This window comes from Bactrocera oleae, chromosome 2, assembly GCF_042242935.1.
Source record: "Bactrocera oleae isolate idBacOlea1 chromosome 2, idBacOlea1, whole genome shotgun sequence".
Taxonomy (NCBI): Eukaryota; Metazoa; Arthropoda; class Insecta; order Diptera; family Tephritidae; genus Bactrocera; species Bactrocera oleae.
The window spans coordinates 35,824,415-35,841,198 of NC_091536.1; the positions used below are offsets into that span (position 1 = coordinate 35,824,415).

At 33.6% G+C, this 16,784-nt stretch overlaps 1 protein-coding gene and 2 long non-coding RNA genes across 5 annotated transcripts in view; 2 read left to right on the plus strand and 1 right to left on the minus strand.

Moving 5' to 3' along the window:
• The window catches only part of LOC118680071 (trypsin-1), a 283,757-nt gene that overhangs the window by 150,765 nt on the left and 116,208 nt on the right, over nt 1–16,784 (minus strand). The window lies entirely within an intron of this gene.
• Nucleotides 1–16,784, plus strand: part of LOC118680080 (uncharacterized) — a 62,719-nt gene that overhangs the window by 2,402 nt on the left and 43,533 nt on the right. The gene's annotated exons all lie outside the window — the stretch shown is intronic.
• LOC118680079 (uncharacterized) lies at nt 3,173–16,339 on the plus strand. The gene is made up of 2 exons (XR_004975591.2): nt 3,173–15,653; nt 15,894–16,339. It is a non-coding gene; the product is annotated as an uncharacterized lncRNA (long non-coding RNA).

Here is a 16,784-nt window from a genome sequence, read left to right on the forward strand (position 1 = left end):
CAATTTTTATCCACTACAAGCACCACACACCACTCTACATGCAATACTGACACACTCTAACACATTACAAAAAATACAATCTACTCCCCAGAACACCACATACAAATCCACACCACCCACCGAGGGAAACCAACATACACCACACACGTAAATACATCCTCATCTCACCACTCTCTCTGCACAATCTACAAAAAGGATCGACGACTTGTTACGGGCCTTTTAAGCTTTAGAAAGAAATATATGTGAACAGAGAGTTTTTTTGCTGCTCTATCACTAACAAAAATTGGAAAACAATGAAAATGAAATGAAAAACGCGAAATTGAAATGTATTTGACGAAATATTTTGTGATGGCATGCTTTTCTATTGAGAATTATAAAAAACAAGCAAAATCAATTGTTTTAATATATTACAAAATCACAAAGAAGGGTTTAAACAGTTTCTGCATATGTTTAACGGATGCATGTATAATAATATTTAATCTTAATAAATGTTAGGTATTTTAATTTAAATTCTTAAAAATAATTTTTTTGTTCGATTTGGCTACAATAAAAAATGTTGTAAAAACGCAAATTTTGAGGCGCTCTCACACTGGAATAAGTTGGGCATACCTTTAATCCTGGTTGCAATGATAAAAATTCCTGAATAACTTTCATATATAGTAAGATAATAAAAATATTTTAAACAATAGTAACTTCTCTTTTATTCAATTAAAGAAAAAAAATTGTTTACCTATCGGTAACCATGCTCAAAAAGTGTAACTTGAATTACTATCAAAGAAAAAACTTTAATTAATATCAAAGAAAAAAATACTGCATAAAAAATAAATAAATAATTATAATCGCATAAACTGATTGAAAATGCTATGCAATAGCTTTACCACGGCAGTCCCTGTGTGTGGTACACACGTATATTTTTCTTTCTTCGATCGCTATCATCGAGCCCACAAGAAATATCTGAGGTTTTTACATTTCCAAAATTTTTCCTGCGCGACGATATCTGTACCGGAGAGCTGTTTTTCAAACCGAGCGTTTTCCGTCACTAACTATTATTATAACACTGTGGAGTTTAACGTAAAAACACAAGTGTGTCTACATTAAAATGTCTAAACTCGACAATCTTAATTCTGCATTATTTCTTTAATTCGGGAGTACGTGCAGTAAAGGTAAAAGTGGTGGGTGCCTTTGTGCAAAATAACAACAGTTTAACTATGGGCTTTCGAGCCCTCGTGGATAGCACTATGAGTTGTTAAAGAGAAAATAAAAAAACCAAAAAGAAGTACAGTGAAAATGTGAGTGCGAAAAAAAATTCAATTAAATAAATAAAAACTAAAAAAAAAAAGAAAAAAGAGTGGCGAAATAGTGACTTGCGAAATAAAAAAATTTGTTAAAAAACAACAAAAGTATAGTAACGTAACAGGGTATGACAGTTATGGAAACAAAAAAAAAAATTAATTTATGTACATGTGTATAAAATAACAAAAAAGTACAGCAAAAAGAAACCAACTAAGTGCTGTCAAAAAGGAAAAATTAAATTTGTACATATGCAAGTGCAAAATAAGTGCAGTGCAGTGGATATACACATATAACTAAAAGCCCACGAATGATGCTTAAAAATATAAAAAAGTACAATAAATATTAAAAACACACAAGACAATAAAAATAACAAAACGGACGCGAATCTTAATATAAAACATAAATATAATACGCGGGTGCGATACAAATATACACATATATGTATAAAAACTGATAAAAAAAAAGCAAAGTAAAAAGGGCTAATCTTAAACTACAAAAGAAATTAAAACATATTACCGAACAAAAAACAAAAACTTATGAAACTTATTTTGACAGCGCAATTGTAAGAGTTAAAAAAGTTGAAATTTAAGAGCGCTCTGCAATTGGTAAAGGAGCTTGGGTACCAATCTACTCAAAAACAGTCGCTCGTTGCCTAAATGACGCTGATTAACACAGTTACCGGCACGCGAAGAAACCGCTTATTAGGTAACGTAACCAACTAAGACGATTGCAGTTCACTAAAGATCATATAGAATGTCTGATAAGGTGAAAAGTTGTTCTTTTCAGTGATGAGTCCAAATTTAATTTGATAGGAAGTGATGGCGTGTGTTACGTTCGACGCCCACGAAACACACGTCTTAAAAATTCGTATTGTTTGAATATAATCAAACATAGTGGCTATGTTAAGATCTGGGAATGCTTTTCTGCTTTTAGTTTGGGGTCACTTCATTGTATTAATGGTACCATGTATCGATAAGTGTACAGAGACATTATGAAATCGGTAATGCTGCCACATGCTGAATGGGAAATGCCACTTAAGTAAGTCTTCCAATGGGACAACGACCCGGAGCATACGACAAAAGTTATAAAAACCTGGTTCTAGAGGAATAAAGTGGAATAAAGGGGTGGCCCAACGATCCCCAAACCTTAAGCCAATAGAAAATTGTAAAAAGGAAAATTGATCGCAGTAATGTGGAAAATGATGATCAGGTATTCCAAATTGTCTTGGAGGCATGGAGAAATATACCCCAAACCATAGTGGATAACCTTATAGCTTTTTTGAGATGCAATTGTTTTGTCTTATTAAATATAGATGTTTTCTTTTTACACATACAAATAAACTGTGAAATTTTAATAAATTTGTTTTGTTTACCTTAATTTACATCCAATATTTAAAATAAAATTAAAATAGAAGGTCTCCGGCAATTACGGTCTGTGTAATCGACAGTATTTTTATGATCATATTTCAGTTGCAAATGTTTTGTCCGATACGGTATTGTGCAGAAAATCAGAGTGAGTTGTATCGATTCCTCTTATTGCACTTATATGTACATACATATGTATTTATGCCAAATTTTTTTTTTCTTCTATAAAAAACTGAAATAGTACTTAAATAGAGCGGTCATCAAACTGTTTTAATTTACGTGAAAAACCGAAAACAGTTTGGTATAATATATAATATGTATATATAAATACATATACATATAATTTAGATATATACTTATATACATACGTATATCGAAAACAAATACTAAATATACTGATTGCCTTATATACCTTCATTTGTGTATTAAAAACACACTTAACCATCTAACAATATACAAAAATATTTCAATTATTTTTATAAAGCAAATAAATAAACCAGAAATTTGCATACATACATACGTATATGCACATTAATTTACAACAAAAATATATATTCGTACGTACATATTCATACATATACATTTTTACATATTAATATATATAATGTCACAACAACCATATATTATTTGAAAATATATTTTACATAATTGCCAAGAGCAATGCATTTATACACATAAATACAATTTTATCTATTTCAATATACCGTACAATATTATAAATTGATACATATATTCATATAAGAGTGCTTACGGGAAAATACCGGCACATAACCAATTGCAATTTCTCTCTCTCTCCGCACTGCAAACATACATATATACGGACATTTAAAAATACATAAGGTATAAAATCTGCCTACTGCGTGGTACCCAATGTAGGGTGGGTACTATTAAAATTAAAACAAAAGATATAAAATTCTAAAAACTGATCGTCAAATACGCAATTACATAAACGGTGCGGTACATAACATACGGAATATTTATAATAAAAATTATAATAATTTTGTGAATCATATATGTATGTACAAGTGACATTGCTACACTCACTCAAATCATAAATATCTCTAATACGCTCTCATACGATATGAGTAAAAACAATCAAGGTAGAAGTTGTTAATAAATATCAAATTAAATCGTATAGTTTAAAAATATTACTGGCGCAGTCGGTAGGATCTACGAAAAATATCCTTTAAACGAATCTACTATTAAAAATTATTAATAAGGATATTAATTAAAATAAAGTTAATAAAAAAAAAAAATTAAAAAAAACTAACGCTGAATAAAATACAATATAATGTTCAAGGTCATTGTAAGGCCGATCAATGTCATGTAAAAGTCAGCTTATTTTCTTCAATATCATGCCAATGTCAATGTAAGTAAAGAACAGATTAATGTAAAAGGAAGAGACCCACAAAACAAAAGAGAAATTAAATAAAAACGGTTCCGATGATTTACACGAAGATTAACTAAATAAGAGAACATGCTCAAACATTCCTCTTAGTGTTTGAAATCAAATAAATAAAAAGAGAGTTTTAAAACAAATACTAATAAATTAAATAAAAATTTTGCCGATATCTATTACTTAACTTTGTTAAGATAATTTGATATAAACAAAAAAAAAAAACACACGGTTTATATCAATAATTTAACTTAACCTATACACTGCTCTTATAAATGAGCAGCGTCGAGGAAGAGTTAGATGTTGTAGACAAAAAATTGAGTTTTCTTAGTATAAATAAAGAAACAATAATGACTGAAGGAAAAGATAAGCGCGATCTCGTCATGCAAACCATTAGGCTGATTCAACCGTTTGACGACAACATAAACTACTTAGCGTTGTACATCGACAGCATTGTACCTCGGTACACAACAATCTCTTTAGAAGAGGCTGCATTTTATTTCAACTGCGTTACCTGCACTCTAAGAGATTCTGCTCTGGATATTGTAAGACGGGAGCAACCATGTGATTGGACAACACTACTACAATTGCTCATTGATGAATTTGGCGAACATACACCTGTGTCTACTCTTATTTTGGAAATAAGTAATATAAAATTTAAGAATAGCATAAAATTATTGTGCGAAGAAATTAACATAGAAGTATGTAGAGTAAAAGATTGTATCAAATTAAAAAATGAAAATATTTCCACCAAAACATTTTTGTATAAAGAGCTAGATCAAATTAGTTTAAAAACATTAAAAAGGGAATTGCCAAATTATTTAACTAAATATGTACCTAAAATAAATTCGTAACAAATAAGAAGGCAAAATGAACTTAATTCGAATCAATCTAGAATAATTCGATATGGCGCTCCTCAACCCATGGAATTTGAGCAGTCAAATTTTAAATTAGAAGCCTCGGAGGACTGCCCACGATCGAATTAAAGATCGAAGGTTAATTTATAAAGTTCTTGATAGATACGGGGTCTTCTGTCAGTTTAATTAAGCCCCAAGTTCTTAGTAGTAGAATCATTGAAATTGAACCAATATTACTAACAACAGCTACAGGAAAAGTATTACTTAAACAGATTCAAGAAGTTTTCGACAATTGCCGTAACCACAAAATGATGTTTTACGTTTATAATTTTACCGATAATTACGACGGATTAATAGGTTACAATACATTTCGTCAGCTCAACTCTAAGATCGATTTAAAAAATAATACAATTAGTTTACAAGGACATAGGTATACACAAATTTTTCAACAATATTCAAAATTATACACACACTAACTTACTAACCGAGTTGAATGTTAATGATGACAAATTTACTGCCAAATTTAGACTCAACCATTTAAATAATGAAGAATCGCAAAAATTTAATAAATTGCTGGGGAAACACAAAACTTTATTTTACAAAGAAGGTGCGAAACTTACATTCACTCACAAAATTAAACACAATATTAAAACTATTCATGAAGATCCAATATAGTTAAATCTTATAGATACCCAGAAGTACATAAAATGGAAGTAAATAAACAGTTAAAAGATATGCTAGAACAAAAAATAATTTGCCACAGTACTTCTTCTGCACCGATTTGGGTGGTGCCTAAAAGCTAGATGCTTCAGGTAAAGAAAAATTGAGAATCGTTGTAGATTACCGAAAGTTAAATAATATCACTGTGGATGACAAGTACCCCATTCCAAATATGGACGAGATATTGGCAAGTTAGGTAAATGTCTATACTTCACGACAATTGATTTGGCACAAGGATTCCACCAAATCGAAATGGATCCTATAGATAGACAAAAAACCGCTTTTTCTACTCAAAATGGCCACTTCGAATTTTTGAGAATGCCATTCGGTTTAAAAAATGCACCAGCCACTTTCCAAAGGCTCATGAATACAGTTTTGGAAGGTCTAATTGGGAAAGATTGCATGGGGTATTTAGATGACATAGTAGTTTTCAGTACATCTCTGCAAGAGCACATCGAATCGCTCGATAAAGTGTTTCAAAGATTAGCTGAAGCGAATCTAAAAGTACAGCCGGACAAAAGCGAATTTTTAAAACAAGAAACCGAGTTTCTTGGCCATGTTATTACCCCTACTGGCATAAAACCAAATCCAAATAAAGTCGTGGCAATTTTAAATTATCCAATTCCCAAAACGGAAAAGGAAATAAAATAATTTTTGGGCTTAGCGGGATTTTACCGTAAATTTATTCAAAATTTTTCAAAAATAACAAAACCTTTAACGAATTGCTTAAAGAAAAGCAATGTGGTGAATAGTTCAGATAAAGAATTTATCAGAGCCATAGAAACTATTAAGTTATTAATAACAAAAGAGCCGATCCTGGCGTATCCAAATTACGAGAAGTTATTTACGTTAACGACAGACGCCTCTAATGTAGTATTAGGAGCAGTGTTAAGCCAAAATGGGCATCCGATCTGTTTCGCCAGCCGTACACTTAATGAACATGAGTTGAATTATTCGGCAACAGAAAAAGAGCTCTTGGCAATGGTGTGGGCTACGAAATACTTTAGACCGTATTTATACGGCAGAAAATTCTTAATAAATAGTGATCATCGCCCTCTGCAATGGTTACATAATTTGAAAGAGCCAAATGCAAAACTGCAACGGTGGAAGATTAGGTTGAATGAATACGATTTTAATATTAAATACATTCCAGGTAAAGAAAATAATGTTGCCGATGCGCTATCTCGGGTTAGAATTGAAGAATGTAACGTTAATGAAGAAACTGCTTCGAATGTAGCCACAATCCATTCCGCTGACGAAGACTCCGGCGAGTTTATTAGAATTGCCGAAAGGCCATTAAACGTATTCAAAAACCAAATTAAGCTAATAAGATCTAACCAAAATTGTACTAACACATGCAAAATATTTTCTAACAATCTTACTACTATATATTATACGGAACTAACAACTAAATATATAAAGGACTTAATTAAAACTCATTTGTTAAAAATACAACAATACTTATGACCGATGACGACGACTTTGCACAATTTCAAAACATTTATAAAACTCTGATTACTTCAAACAGATTTAAAATTTACCGAACCATGAAGGAATTAGAAAATATTGAAGATTATTCTGCCTTCAAATCCAAAATATTAGAAACTCACCTCGAAGGACTGCATCAAGGAATCGAAGAAGTAGCAAACTGTTTCAAGCAAAAATACTATTACCTTATTACCTTAAAGAGATAACTAAAATAATTAATGAATGTGAGTTATGCAACCATTGCAAAAACGACCACATCTCAAACAAATTACCATTTAAAGTTACGCCTCCTGTGTATGAGACTCGAGAAAAGTTTGTAGTAGACTTTTGGAAATGGGATGATGAAAATTATCTAACATGCATTGATTTGTTTTCCAAATTTGCGACAGCTGAAAAAGTATCAGCTTTAAATTAGTTAGAAACTAAGAAAGCCCTCCTAAAGATTTTTAATTTTATGGGACCTCCGAAGACATTAAAAATAGACCAGGACCAAGGTATCAATAATGTTAGCATAAAGCAGTGGTGTCAACAATTGAATATAGCAGTCGAAGTCACAACTGGGAAAACTGGTATTGGTGACATTGAGCGGTTTCATAAAACAATGAATGAAAAATTGCGAATTATTTGTAGTTCTGGGGATAAAGAGTTGAAATACCTTCAAATTGAACAAGCATTATTTACCTACAACCATTTTATTTCTCATTCCACTACAGGTGAAAGTCCGTATAATATATTTTTTAATAGAAAACACCCAAAAACCAATCCCCAATTAATTAAAAGAAGAAGGATAAATAACATAAATCAAAACCGACAAGAAAAAGAAATAGATACGAATTTTGTTAGCGCCGAAACCTCTGAGAAAAGATTGGATAAGATTAGTAACCCTTATAAAAAAGTACGGCTTGTTCAAACCGAATCTGATGGGGAACATCATGTAGTAAAGTTTAAAAACAGGAAAGTAAGAAAATACAAAAGCCAATTTAAAAGAAAGAAAAAATATGTATAACTGATTTATGTTTATAATTAATAGTTTTAAGTATTTTGTAAAACAAAAAAAAAAAAAATTTAGTAATATTATTGAAAATTATATGAATTTGTTAAAACTGCAATACACATTTTGTAAATAATAAAAACAAAAAACTGCAATGAGGACATTGCAATATTTTTAGATGATAGGAGTGACATTGCTACACTCACTCAAATCATAAATATATCTAATACGCTCTCATACGATATGAGTAAAAAGAGTCAAGGTAGAAGTTGTTATCGAGAGTTTAGCTTAGTTCTTAAGCAAACATTCAAATGAAATAATGTAAATTAAGCATACAATTGTTAATAAATATCAAATTAAATCGTATAGTTTAAAAATTTTACTTACATACATACATATTGGTTCATATGCAAGATACGTTTGTACAATTTATATTCAAAGTCCTCATTGGCATATATTCCGCAATACTCCTTGCAAAAACAAGCAGGACAAACATTAAAGTACAATACAATTCGTACATACATAGGTACAAAGTGCGTTGATCTCTTCAACGAGCTCAACTACACAAGTACATGAAACGGTATACATAGGTATGTATACTTATAACTAAACACGCGTATTTTTATAGATTTTATTCAAAGTAAAAAACTCTTATTTACTTACTTTTCAAACATACACATATATTTCTGACACGGAAAAATTTTTATTGTAATTTATTTCGACATACTTTTTAAATGAGCTCAGGTTCAAAATAATCAAAAACATATCAGTTGCTAAAAGTACCACAGACGATTTCAGATGATAAAAGTCCATGTACACCTGCAGAAGCTACACACTTAAAGAAAGGTGATACAAAGCAAATAGGGGTAAAGACTTTTCATACACCAAATTCATTGCTGAGAGTGACAGTTTAATACGATACTGCACTCGATTTTCATCTTCGCCGATTCAAGAGAATTCCGAATCGGTATTAGAAATAAAAAAGAAAATCTAGACAATTTTTGAACACGTCTTCAAGCTGCATGTGACGCAATCGTAGAATATGACGATTCAGATTTACGGAAAAATTTAAAAATTTCGGCTTGCGCCAAATACGAAAACGGCTTAAATTAGTTTGAAGACGAAAGCAATGATTTCCGACCAATTTAAATTAATTAAAGCAATTGCATCTACAGCCGAGAGTGGAGCTTACATTGTTGAAACGCAAGTTTAGGCATGCATAACAAGCTGCCCGCATGTGACACAAACATTTTTCATGGTGGTTATGAACAATGGCCGTCCTTCCGGGACATGTTTACAACCGTTTACATAAACCATCTAAAATTAGAAAGCGCGCAGAAAGTGAATCACCTAAGAAATCGGTCGACATCTTGTAACCCTCACTGAAAAATTTAGACACTACGAAAAATTGTTCAAATCTTTTAAGTGCCTGAATGATTCTCATGAATCCTCTAAACCTGCTCCTAAGCGTAAACGTCCTTCCGATGAAGTAACACTTAGCTCTTCTGTACAGAAAAGAACGTCTCCGCCCAATAACCTAATAATTCTCTCTTCTCCTTGCCATCAAGGTGATAAGCCGTCAACTTCCAAAGAGCTCAATTCCCCAAAAGCTCTATCTAATAGTAATAAGTGTCTCACAATTCCAGATGCTCTCCCTAATAACTTAGTAACATATATTATATTAAAAATTTGGTAGTTATTCCACCTAAAAAGTCTATATTTATTTCTAGACTTGCCAAAGATACCTTGGTGGAGGACATTAAGTCTTACATTTCGTCACGTTTAAAAATTTATGATATCAATATCCGTAAATTTAACTTCAATTATGATAGAAGTATATCATCGTTTAAAATAGACGTATCTCTTGAAACATTCAAAAAGATCTTAGATAGTTCATTCTGCCCACCTGGGGCTTTTGTACGCGAATTTAAGCCTAAACTTAGAAGTCAAACTGAGGAAAATATTGCTAAATTACCAAAAGCAACCACCAATATAAAAAACTGATTGGTAAAAATTCGCTAAGCATTTATTATCAAAATGTTAGAGGTCTTAATACAAAATTAGCCGACTTGTATTTAAACAGTTCCAATTTTAATTTCCATATAATTGGATTTACAGAAACATGGTTAAAACCTCACATTTTTGATAATGAAATTTTAAATAGCGAATTTCAAATTTTTAGATGTGATCGACTGAACAGAATCGGTGGAAGTGTTCTATTTGCCGTACATTCCTCTATCTCATCTGAAGATGTTCTTGTTCCAGGAACCGACCCATTAGAATTTAAATGTATTAGAGTCTATGTTAATAGTTGCTTTATTTATTTAACCCTTTCTTATATACCACCCCATTCGGACTTATCTGTATACATGCAGCATGCTTCCTTAATAAATAGTGCTACTTCGATGGCAAATAATGCAGATTCAATAATCGTATTAGGAGATTTCAATTTACCGTGGGCTTCGTGGAAAGCTTTCGATGACTATATCGTACCGATTTGCAATCGGTCATGTTTTCATCAGTTTTTCGAAAAAATGTCCGAGTTGGGTCTGAACCAAATTAATTTGATTCCGAATAAATTTGGTAAATGCTTAGATTTAGTATAAGTTTATACGTCTTCAAAGTGTTCCGTTATTCAGAGTAATCCTCTTGTTCCACCAGAGGACTCGTATCATCCTGCTTTGAAAATATCTGTCGAAATCATGAGCAATGTACGTGATAATAATTACCAAACTTCGTGCTTCCGTACTCGGTTCAACTTTGCAAAAGCTAAATCTTTCTACAATATCATGGCCTAGGTATTTATAATGGTGATATTGAATTGAGTGTCTCTCGTTTTAATAACATTATTACGAAATAATTTGAAAAGTATGCTCCAATAGTAATTGTTAATAAAAGTAAAAGTAGAAGTCCGTGGTCGTCGAAAGAGTTACATAAATTTAATAACAGAAAAACTCGAGCCTTTAAACATTTAAAAAAAAACGGGTCACTTGTCGACTATTCTAAATATTCTGTATTACGTCGACAATACTTTGACCTAAACAAAAAATGTTATAATTATCACTTAAATAAAGTAAAAAAGAATGCTGTAAGTAATCCAAAATCGTTTTATGATTTCGTCAACTTCAAACGCAGTATTTCCAAATTTCCGTCCGCAATGAAATACAAATCTATCATTTCAATTGCCAATGTTATTATATCCAATATGTTTGCAGAATTTTTCAAGTCAAACTACTGTAATAATTCTTCCAAAACTTTTTCTTATCAGCAAGTTCTGTGTTCGAATACTTTAATTAACGCTCCATTTATTTCTGAAGAAGACGTCCTACTTAATTTAAATAAGTTAAAACCATCTTTTAGTTACGGTCCAGACATGATACCCTCATGCTTCCTAAAAAATAGGGCCAAATATATTTACTTGCCTTTGACAAGGATATTTAATTCTTCTCTTAAACACGGTATATTTCCTTCAATATGGAAACAGTCATTTATAATTCCTTTGCATAAAAGTGAATTTAGATCCAACATTGAAAACTATAGAGGCATCGCAAAACTATCAGTTATACCTAAACTTTTTGAAGCTATCATTACTGACCATAATCGATTTCTCCGTTAATTTCCTCATCTCAGCATGGATTTCGTAAAGGGAAATCGACTCTAACAAACTTGCTTGAACTTGTAAACAATGTAGCATTGGGGTTTAGGGAACATAAGCATACGGATGTTATATACACAGACTTTAGCAAAGCTGTCGATAAAGTAAACCTCTCGATTCTCATACATAAACTTGATCTGCTGGTCTTTCAGCCAAGATTTCTTCAATAGGTAGCTTCCTATCTTTATAATAGAACACAACGAGTGAAATTTGAGGATACACCTTCAGATACAATTAATGTTTCTTCAGGTGTTCCGCAAGGTAGTCATCTTGGCCCGCTAACGACGTAAAGCTTTTTAAATCATACACTTCAACTGAGGAAAGGTGTCTGTTGCAAACAGACTTAAACAATATGGTTGCATGGTGTGATAGAAATGATTTGCCATTGAATCTGAATAAATGTAAGACGATGTGCTTTTCCCGTAGATCTGTGCAGCCCTCTTCTTATGTAATAAAACACCATATTCTGGGGCAAGTTTTTAACTATGTTGATTTGAGAGTTAATATGGACACTAAGATTAATTTTTGTCTTCATATTGACACCATGGTCTTGAAAGCAAAAGCTGTCCTCAGTTTTGTTAAACGTTGGTCTAAAGAATTTAGAGATCCGTATATTACTAAAACACTTTATACAACTTTGGTTAGACCTATATTGGAATATGGCTCTGTTGTATGGAACCCTAACTAGCAAATCGATTCTGACAAGTTAGAGTCTGTTCAAAAACAATTTTTACTTTTCGCCTTAGCGCATTTCCGATGGGATTCTAGGGTAAGTCTACCTCCATACACTAGTCGTTTAAAACTTATTAATCTACCTACACTTTCTAGTCGTAGGGAAATGCTTGGCATAATATTCTTAGTAAAAATCTTGAATGGAACAGTTTGCAGTTCTTTTCTCCTGTCTGAAATTAAATTTAATATCCCGATTCGCTTTTCGAGGCAGTTAAAACCTTTACTGTTAAAATCCTGTAGATCAATTCTTGAACTAAACGAGCCATTCCGCCGTATATGTCATGATTTTAATTCTCATTCCAGCACATTTGACTTATCTGACTCACTTTTCAAAATTTAATGAATGAAAATGTAGCAATTTATTATATTCTAACTATAAATCTTAGCTGTTGAAATTTTTGTTTCTGTAGCTGAGCAGTTTTAGATCTCAACACTTAAAAAATTCTCTTGCCTTTTCTGACTCGGCTAATTCTGCACGTATGCGGATTGCGCCCCTCGCGGCGGTTGGCGGGAGGAGGGTAATTGTTGGGTTATTATTATTAGATACAAAACTAAATGCAAAGCAGGCGTAATAGTAAAACAGTTCGCACTTAATGACGCCAATTTCAATTTGGATAGGGAAACTCTAACAGCAAGATATAAAAATGAAAGAATATTGGTCGATAAGCAAGTAACGATACTAATAAACTTACCTAAAGTTCAAAAGGATACAATTGAGAAATTTATCAGACTTCAATCGACTGCTTCCAACTGTTTGTCGGTTTTATTGACACAAAACATTCCCACAGACAGCTGGGACGAGATTCTGGTAAATAAAGGCACCGTAGCGTTATCAGAAAAATCGTTATTTCTATGGGAGCAATCGCTCTCATTAAGATGAAAATACCGCAACAAATGAAAGATTTCCTAACTACCCAGTATGAAATCTCAGAAAGGATAGAAAAAAAAAACTAAACCAAAAAGTATTCAACACGACCTCAATAGACCCCAAGTCAGTAGCAGCAATAATTTAAATGGTAATTTCTTCAAAAATCCAACGTTCACATCCGAACAGTACGAACAACCGTCGTACGAACTATGTACAGAGGGGCATGAGCTCAAATCTTGGGAGAGATTCAAGAAATTGAATACGACCGAAACAATTTTGAAAAAGAAAAAGACTTTGTACAAACTGCTTGTCACATGCGCAAGCGAAAGCAAATTAAATTGCGTTTATTGTCATAAACGACATCATTCAATGCTTTATTACAGCTCATTTTCCAGCTGACTCCCAAACAGCGCAAATATGAAAAAAGTAAAACCTATTCGTTTGAAAAATTGTTTCAGTTCTCAAACAATCTGGACGACATTTCTCAGATACAAATCCCACGATAAGTAAAATTTGCTCCAGAGCACAAAGCCGAACTAAACGGCTTCTATGACGCCTCTGAAAAGGCATATTGCGCCGCTATATATGTTCGCACACAAAGCGACATTGTGATCACAAGCCACTAACTAGTAGCAAAAGCAAAGGTGGCTCTTCTAAGAACAATAAGTCTACCACGACTTAAACTATGGGGCGTGCTACTACTAAAATTACCAAAATATATCTGTAGCCCAATTTCAAAATTGTACTGGCTTGGTTAGAAGAACCACCACATGTATGGAAGACGTATATTTCCAATCGAACGCCTCAAAAACTTGACTTAGTAGGATCAGCCACTTGGCGGCAAGTAGCCAGTACTGACAATCCAGCTGATCTAGGTACAAGAGAGTGTAAACCCTGCACTTTGCCACCACCGTCTGGTGGAATGGCCCCCGGTGGTTAATAGAATCTCCTGATTCTAGACCACAATCGCCCATGAGCAATATAATTGCCCCAGAGAGTCGAAAAATAGACATTTTTCATACAACACTAGTTGATACCGACATCCTTGAACGATTTTCATCGTTTCCTCGAGCCTTCAGAGTCAAGGGTTCAGCAAACTTCCAATGCGATAGCGACGCACTTAGACTTTTAAAAAGTTCGCTTTTATCGCATATACTCAAGCGAGCTAGTCCAGCCACAATATATCACTATTGAGAGAATCAAAACCTATCGATAAAAGTCCCCTCTTAGTTCTGAACCCATTCCTAGACCTTTAGTGTGGTCTTCTTCGTGTGCATGGTCGGCCAGAGAAGTCTCGACTTGTCACATTACTCATCAGTTATATCCACATACTAATGATTTATGCCGAAAATGGCCTTATGCAACATATGGTCCGCCAAAAATGTTATATTCCTGCACTACGCATAAGCAGAAGATGCGAACACTGGAACGCTGCAACTTCTCTCTGGCTTTCTCCATCACAGGTGTCGATTTTGCTGGGCCTTTTCAGATAAAGGAGTCCATGTTAAGGTCTCCCACTCTGATGATAGGTTAAGTGGCTTTCTTTATGTGTTTTACGACGAAAGCAGTCATCGGACGACGTGGCTTTCCATCGCAGACAAAGAGCGACAATAGTAAAGCTTTTATCGGCGCTCAACTAGCCATCGAAAAAAAGTTTGTGGACTTTATCAAACAAGTCTTACCTGAGACTGTACAAAAGTACGCGCTCAGGGCATTAATTGGAAATATCTCCTCCCAAGCGCTCCTCATGTGGGTGGTTTATTAGAATCAACTGTAAAAAGCTTCAAATCCCACTTCAGAAAGGAAGCTGAAAATCAAAAATTATGTATTCACTACATTATTAATTTAAATTGAATCCATTCTTAATTCACGGCTACTACAATTCTCTCGCAAGATCCTTCAGATTTCACAGCCTTAACTCCAGGGCACTTTCTCAAAGGAGCATCCATTCTGGCCATACCTGAGCCAGGCGTGGAGTCGCTATCCTTATTAAATCCATGGGAAATACTTAAAATTCTCCAACACGATTTCAGCCGCCGATGGAATGATGAATATATAAAGGATCTCCATCAAATATACCGTTGGAAGACTTCTGAACAAGCGCCAAAATTTGTAGAATGTGTCATCATACATTATGATTGTCTACATCCTATCGAATGACGGTTTGATAGGAAAGCTTCTTTACGGCTCCGACGGTTATATACGAGTCGTTGATTTCCGTACCCCAAGTGGAAAGCTGACCAGACCGCTCGTGAAGCTGTACTTTCTACCGCAGATAATAACGGCAAGGTAAGTGATAAACGATAAATTGATAATAGTCCCGAAAACGTAAATAATAACCGACTCAATAAACCGACAAAAAAACGCAAAGACACTATATCGTAAACTCGACAACAATCCGTATATATAGGTATATAATCTAACGGGTTGATCAATATGATGACCCCTTCATGCCACAAAAAGTTTCAGAATGCTCACTTCAACTTATATCTAACAACTGTATAAAACTCAAGAACTTTTTCTACACAGATAACTATGGACACAAGTGTACCTACGCCAACGACTGCACCCGGTCGGTTATCAATATACCGGTACCTGGGGTTACTCCAGCGTCCCGAGCTAAACAGAGTATCGATGTACTCCCGATAACACCACACACCAATACATATATCCACACCACCCACCGAGGGAAACCAACACACACCACATACGATCACACCATCCTAATCTCACACCATCCTAATTTCTCTGCCCAATCAAAAAGGATCGACGACTTGATCCGGGCCTTTTTTTCTTCGATTGCTACCATCGAGCCCACACGGGATATCTGAGTTTATTGAATTTTCATCGTTTTTTCTGCTCGAAACAGCGTTCAAACAGCGTTTTCCGTCACTTGCTATTATTATAACACTGTAGAGTTTAACGTGTAAAAACAAGTGTGTCAACATTAAAAGGTGTAAACTCGACAATCTTAATTCTGCATTATTTCTTTAATTCGAGAGTACGTGCAGTAAAGGTACAATTGGTGAGTGCCTTTGTGCAAAATAACAACAATTTAGAGAAACAGAGTCTACAATGCGAAGAAACAAATTCCTTCACTATATGTTGTCATAAGGTCAAAGTCCATCTTCCACTATTAACACAAAACTATTTTTTTTTATTCATTATTTGACGGTCTCATATCAAAAATATAAAGAAACAAGTAAGGAAGGGCTAAGTTCGGATGTAACCTTTACATTTTATACTCTCGCAAAGTCAAATGGTATACTCGTTTGAGATTTCTTTGTGGATTGACTGATATTTTCGGTAGAAGGTCAACTATAGGCACTGGGGTCCACATATTTAGTACTTAGGGGTTTGAACAGTTTTGGTTCGATTTAGACAATTTTTGGCCGCAAGGTGGCATACTTTAATTGCATT